Source organism: Mercenaria mercenaria, unplaced genomic scaffold, assembly GCF_021730395.1.
Source record: "Mercenaria mercenaria strain notata unplaced genomic scaffold, MADL_Memer_1 contig_120, whole genome shotgun sequence".
NCBI lineage: Eukaryota > Metazoa > Mollusca > Bivalvia > Venerida > Veneridae > Mercenaria > Mercenaria mercenaria.
In genome coordinates, this window is record NW_026459181.1 from 1 (window position 1) to 7,101 (window position 7,101).

The 7,101-nt window shown below is 35.3% G+C and overlaps 1 long non-coding RNA gene across 1 annotated transcript; it reads left to right on the plus strand.

The window, feature by feature from the left end:
- Positions 1-4,499: 4,499 nt before the first annotated feature.
- Positions 4,500-6,828, plus strand: LOC128551514 (uncharacterized). The gene is made up of 3 exons (XR_008368815.1): positions 4,500-4,582; positions 5,160-5,258; positions 6,715-6,828. It is a non-coding gene; the product is annotated as an uncharacterized LOC128551514 (long non-coding RNA).
- The last annotated feature ends 273 nt before the right edge of the window (positions 6,829-7,101 follow it).

A 7,101-nucleotide genomic window follows, 5' to 3' on the forward strand; every position in this document is an offset into this window, starting at 1 on the left:
AGTCATGTGTTTGCCTCAGTTCTAATCTTTCTTCCCCCCCCCCCCCTTAATTACCTACTACTATGGTTGTAGTCTTAAGCCTGTGTCATGAGTTGATTATCCTACTCTGGGAACGTCATTTTTTGAATGCCTTATCTTTGTGTGAGAAACTTATCATTATTAAATAGAAAACGGTACTATAGTTTTAAATCATGATACTAGTATACAATGTATATTAATAATACACCGTTTAAATGTAGGAACACAACAAGCGGAAAAAATATACTTGAATATTACGCCGTTTGGGAAGATTATCCAATAAAAGTGGTCTGTTGTTTTTGTTGTATGCCATGTAATTTCGTTAATCGAATGGGTTTTAAAGGAACCACATTATATGTTAATTCGGTCTTTTAAACGAAGTGAAATAGAAGGAAAAATTAAATTGCTGCTTTAGCACAGATTCTAGTGCGGATCCAGGGATTGGGGCCTTTTTTCTCGCTCGCTACGCTTGCATAGGTAATTCATCATTTGTTCTGGGTTGAAAATATAAATATGCATTTTTTCTCGCGCGTTATGATTACTCGATAGGCAATTTGTCTTGTTGTTTGGGTAAAACAATGCATTTTTTGCTTTGCTCGCTACGCTCGCCACAAAAAAGTCCGAAAGTTTGCATGAAGCTCCTATAAAGCGTTTTATTTTACGTTAATAAAATTTAGTAACCCCTCCTCATAAAAATCTAAGAAAATCGGCTTACAAATTCTTATTCCGAGATACTTAAGCAAGAATAAGTATGGACGAGTCATTAACACATGGACTATACGTAAATGTTATTTGGGTTGATTTTATCATAAAAACTGTCCTTGTTCAATACCAAAAATGCACATCAGAACGCAAGAATGCACCAGATGGTTCTATGTTTTCAAAATGTTCGGTGGGGTGGAGGTGGGGGGTGGGGTGGGGGCGATGGGGACATGCCCACGGATCCTCCTAGTTGTTCTACTACAAATTTTTTAACCCTTACATAAATCTGTATCCACCCTGAGATTTGGTGAATGCCTACTTATAATTTTTTAGTTAAAACATTAAGAAGGAACTAAAAAAGATTACCTTATTCTTGGCAAACCAGACGGGGATTTCGGTATCTGTACCTTGCTTGGGAAAAGTCCATCTTACACCCGGGGTGGTGTTAAGATGACTCTCGTGACTGTAAATGACGTATTTAAGAAAACTAATATATGTAAAAGGATTGTGTAGTATTTTTATTCTATTTTAAAAATCGGAATGAAATTCAATACCTTGACAGTTCCTAGGTTTCTGATAGTATATTGCTCGATTCAAATCTCGTTATTTTATCAATAATTTCATAACGTTTCGCTGCAACTGGTTAAAACAAATCGGAAGTAAAACATTCGTAGTTTGTTTTGAAAACGTCATGACGTCTTTCCTGTTTACGGATGTTGTTCCGCGCTTTATTTAATTACACTGCCATAGAAAATAGTTCTAAAAAAGTAAGCTTTCAAATGATTTTATTTTTTTTATTATTCTTTGAAAACGGTATGCAAGAAAAAGATTTACCACTGGTTATAGGCGCAGATAGAAATATCGGCAATTCGAGTAACTGTTTAGGCGGTAACCCGGCAGAGAAGCCTCGTTACCGCCCAACAGTTACCTCGAGCCCGGATATTCTTATCTGCACCCATAACAGTGAAAGTATCTTATAATATCGAAGTTCAAAAGTTGCTGTTAGGCTATGGAAAGTTGATTTTTAGCACACAATTGATAAAACCAGATACCGGTTCGTTTAGTGCTTTTTATGTCTCTGGTAATGAGTTGGTTTGTTCTCGTGATTGTTCTATGTTTGTCATAAACAGATTATTTTAATGTTAACATTTGACCATAGAACATTTTTGATTGAATGTCGAATGTTTGACGTGCTACATGTACCTAATACAGAATATAGAAGTTCTCTAATGATCTGTGCGCCCTCTGTTTTCGGGTGGTTAGAATCGACTGACTTAAAGTCACCGTAAGTACTCACTGGATTAGGGGCATGGGTTTTCACTCCTTGCTTACAACCAGGTCTCTTTATGTAGAAAGTTGACAGCTTGGAGTATCTAGTACTTGATCTTTGCCAGGAACGATTGATGGGCGTAAAACTGCCCACCTGACATACCTGAAATAGTGTTTAAAATGGCGTTAAAACCCATAAATCAAATTAATTCTCGGTTATCTTTCTCATATATATGTTATGTAACAGGAGTTCCGCATTCACCATTTTAAAAGCTTAGTTCTCGTTTCAACTTTACACACGTACCGGGTTAGTTATACAATTGCCCCCCACTTCCCCCCCCCACTCCCCCCCTTACTCATTTATTCTTTACACTAACTCCCCGTTTTTGTTGAAACACACTATTCCACATTTCGTCTATACACAAACACCGGTTTGTTATACATTCACCTCAGTGGTTTAAAACACAAAATTCCCCGCTTCCTGAATGTAAAAATCTCATTGCTTAACAATTGAAGATGCTTCTTTATCTAAAGCCTCGGATAATTTTAAGATCATAAGATATAAGAGTTGATAGAAATATGATAACTGTAGGCTACAGTAATAAAGAAGTCCAGTTGGTAGGTTTATAGCTTACATCACGATGTGCGTTTACATGTATGTTGTGCGGTGTGTTGTGTGTGTTGCGTGGTGTTGTTGTTCTGTTGTGTGTATGTGCGTGTGCGTTCTCGTGTGTACGCGTGTGCGTGTGCCTTCCTTGTGCTTGTGTAGGTTCGAGTTAGGGGACGTGCAGAAAATGTGAATTATACGCGTGTTGATTACACTTCGGTTTGAGTGTATCAACTTAAAGTACTAGTGAGACTTCGGTTAGGTTTACCAACATGCCTGGTTATCTTTAATAATAAAGCATGAAGCCGGGTGTTTCCGGATGAATGCTTCTGGTTTAAACCTCAATATCTGGAAAACGGATTTAGAGATTGACACGTAATTGTAATATTTTCTGAACCTACTCGAAAAGATCTTTCTAACGGTACGGTCCCGAGTCTGTCTAATGACTATGAAATTCATAATGACATCATTTCCGCGTTGGCACCTAGTTTATGGTAAAGTGCACTCTTTTGGGCTTTTCAAAAATGTCAGATACCCAAAATGTAAAAATGGACCCTAAAACGTTCTTATTTTGATGATTTTAGCAACTTCTTAAAAAGTCCCTTTATGGTTCTAAAACTCAGGATGGTCATAAAAAAATGTTGGCAATTGTTAAGAAAAATATTCCTCATATCATTTATGGTATGAAAAGCAGGCACTTCGTTCCATATGTGACCCAGCCTGAAGTCGCCTACCTTCCACGTACTCAATACACGGATTAACTTTGACAGATCAAAGGCTATTGTTAATGCATCCGTCCCATAAGTCAACGACGCTAGACATTATGACGACTTTAAAGGGAGATTATATTGCAGTTGAATACGCTATTGTTAAACGCATCCGCTCTTAAATAAATACACGCCAGAACATTGTGGCGACTTTAAAGGATTAACTTTGAATCATGTTTCTTTTTATTGTCCGTCTATCCGGCGTAAATCAACACACGCTAGACATTTTGACCATGATCACGTGTGATGCACCCATGACCGTATTTTAAAATATAGCTTATGATGAGTCATATGAAAAATAGGTCGAGCATGGCATTTAGGAAAAATACGCTTATGATTGGAGTCATTTTGTAGTAGGACGCCAAGGAGCAAAAATCGTTGACAGAAATGTAATACTTTATTTTCTGTTATAATGTACTTATTTTAAAGAATGTTTTATGTTTTAGTTTAAATGGATTAAATATTCGTTTTAAATAATTATTTATTTGTGCATCAATATAGTTTTATTTTTTATATAAAATGTATAAATTCAATTAGTTTATGGATAAATCTATATGATATTTAAATATAAATTCATATATCGTTCTTTTTAATTTCTCTGTAATTTAATTAGACATGTTAGAATTATTTTGTTTTAAAGTAGTTTATTTCTTTTTTCACTAATATTGTTAAACTATTATTTATTCGTTCTTTATTTACTATATTGTTCGTTTTTTATCAAATGTATTTATTCATTAAGGTCATGATAAAATTTTATATATTTTTTCATGGTATCTCCCCGTCTAGGGCTGAGCACCTGACCCTCAATGTGCGCGAACACGCCCTAGATAGGTATATAAGTCAGCTCTATATACTTCTGGGAGATATAAATAGCAGAGTGAAGTCATCCTTAAAATAGGAAGATGATGTCATTCTAAAAATAAAATTCAAATGGCCGCCGCGCATGACGTCATTCTCACGCATGCGCAGTCGTGGCCCCAAACCGACGCCTATACTACTCAGTTCAACGTTGAACCAACAAAAGTAAAAAACAATTCCGATAACAATGTAATGTGTTAATAGTAAAAAATTGTTTTGATGAAATTAAGCAACTATTTACAATGAAAACTTTAGGAGTACAAAACGCATATTATATAATATGCAAAAACATTTTTGATTTGTGTTGTTTAAGGTAATTCAAAGTAGCAATACATTGGTGCCTGAAACGTCACAGATGCAGGTATGTTTCTTATAGTTAATTCTAAAATAAGAAAAGTCGTTATCGTTTAATTTTTTTTTTTGTTTTGTTTTGTTTTGGGTTTAACGCCGTTTTTCAACAGTATTTCAGTTATGTAACGGCGGGCAGTTAACCTAACCAGTGTTCCTGGATTCTGTACCAGTACAAACCTGTTCTCCACAAGTAACTGCCAAGTTCCCACTTGAATCAGAGGTGGAGGACTAATGATTCAGACACAATGTCGTTTATCAAATAGTCACGGAGAACATACGCCCCGCAGGAGGATCGAACTCACGACCCCGTGATCCGTAGACCAGCGCTCTACCTTATCGTTTAATAATAAGCCGGCATGTAATGAAACATTGTAAAATCCAGTTATTTTCGACATAATTTATAATGTTAAGAGGTAGACGTCGTACAAAATTTAAAATACTCAGTTCTTTTAATGTGAAATGTTAAATACTTCGACAAATATCATAACATATATAATTACTGTTATATTACAATTTGCCCTTTTACAAGAATATCAATAACATCCAGGTCAAAGAAATATTTTTCACGGTTTTGCTCTAACATTCAGTTACGTGAAGTAACCTGTGACTTGCAACATGACCAGAAGAAAATAATCATGGAGCTGCGAAAGTCAATCGAAGACAAGCTATCCGGTGAAATCGAGGCGGTATGCATTCATATACACATATCGAATATTCTTTATCCTAACTGAATAATTGATATTCATAGAGAGCAACAAATACATGTTGATTTATATCTTACTGGGAACAAGATTTTTACATTTTAAGAACTCGTTATTAAATTAGCACTAGATAATAGCTGCTGCTGTCGAACGTTTTTACAATCCAATGTAGTTCGTATCTGTAAAATATCCATCGTCACTGTTACATTAAGATTATGTACAGCGATCCCTATTAGAGTAGTTTCGCATTTATAACAAAATTTCGTCCTTTTTATCCATGCCAAACGAGAACCGTCCTGGTGAAAGACAGACTGGTGTGCAAAACGTGCCTTTGTCAGAGCATATAACAGCGCAGTTCATTAAAATTTTGAATCATGAGACTAGAGAACAACAAATACATGTGATTTATATTGATACTGAGCACATGAATAAATAGTTAACCATTTTTATGCTTACTATTATACAGGTTCAGTGGTCAGCTACGTTTTATCAATTCATTTTTGTTAATTAGCTCGCCTGACCACAAAATGTTGTGTTCACTCGTCGTCCGGCGTCAGTCTGATAATCATTTCCTTTAGACATATTTCCATGGAACAATATGATAGACGTTAGTAAAACGTGAATTGAGTATCCAATGGATTATACATGTATTTGGTTGCGCGTGGGAAGCACAATAGCTTAAAGAAAACACTCTTCAAACGCAATGTGTTTCTATAGCGCTGTTCAGACCTTAGACAATTTCTCATAATGTTCTTTGGGAATCCTACAATTAAGACTTTTAAATCATTCTGGTTCGTCAAAACCACAGCCGCTAGAAGGCGTGATCACTTTTTCCATCATCTTATACTTAGTAAGCACTTTAAATACTTCTTATCGTTAAACTATCAAATTTGTTAAAACTGATTCTTCAAAACCCGTGCCACTAGAGAGCATGATAACCTTACACATATTTGCATGTAGTGGGAACTTTTAAAGAATCTTCTTATTGCAGACTGCTTGTTAGATTTAAAATTATTGCACATAAATGATTATTTGCGTAACACATTACAAGTATTGGTAAAATTATTCCAGTAGAAAGTAGTAAATTGTCACTAGAGTTAAAATAATATTCAAATCACATCTCATCCTAAATCATCAATTTACTATATGATAATAAAATTCCACAGAAATGGTTTTGTGTGATTATGTACACATTCTTTAAAGCCGTCTTGATTTGTCACAAAACATGGCTTCTTGGGTGGTGCTAATTTTTCCCTATATAGCTTTTATAGGTAATTTTGTCCCTGGAAATCTGCAATTCAGATTACATTGTTATTTGATAAAATTGTTTCTAAGATGACTATCAAAGTTGGAACCTGTTTGCAAAGGAAACTCAGATGAGCAATTTTAGAGCCGTCACCGTCCTCTTGTTTTACAATGTTCACGGTCTATGTTTTTTCAGTTTGTTACAGACACAATAGCAAGAGAAAATCATATCGACAATCTTAATCAGATTGCACTTATCAAATACATCGCGAAATGTGTAAGTATTTGTTGGGCTATGTGTCGACTGGAAAACCCCCGGTATTTATAGGCTTTCCAGAAGTACAGGGTGACATGTTCCTTGATACCAATGTCTACAAACCATACACAAAGACTGGACAATTTGTCGACTATATTGTATGGCCAGTTCTATATCTACACGAGAATGGACCAGTTTTGAGCAAGGGAGTTGCTCAAGGACGAGAATAATCCACATGCAAAATTATGTGTACATGTTTAAGCTAATGCAAATAAGTTTTAAGACAATGACATATGTAGGGCAATGTGCTCATCTGAGAACAGAAGT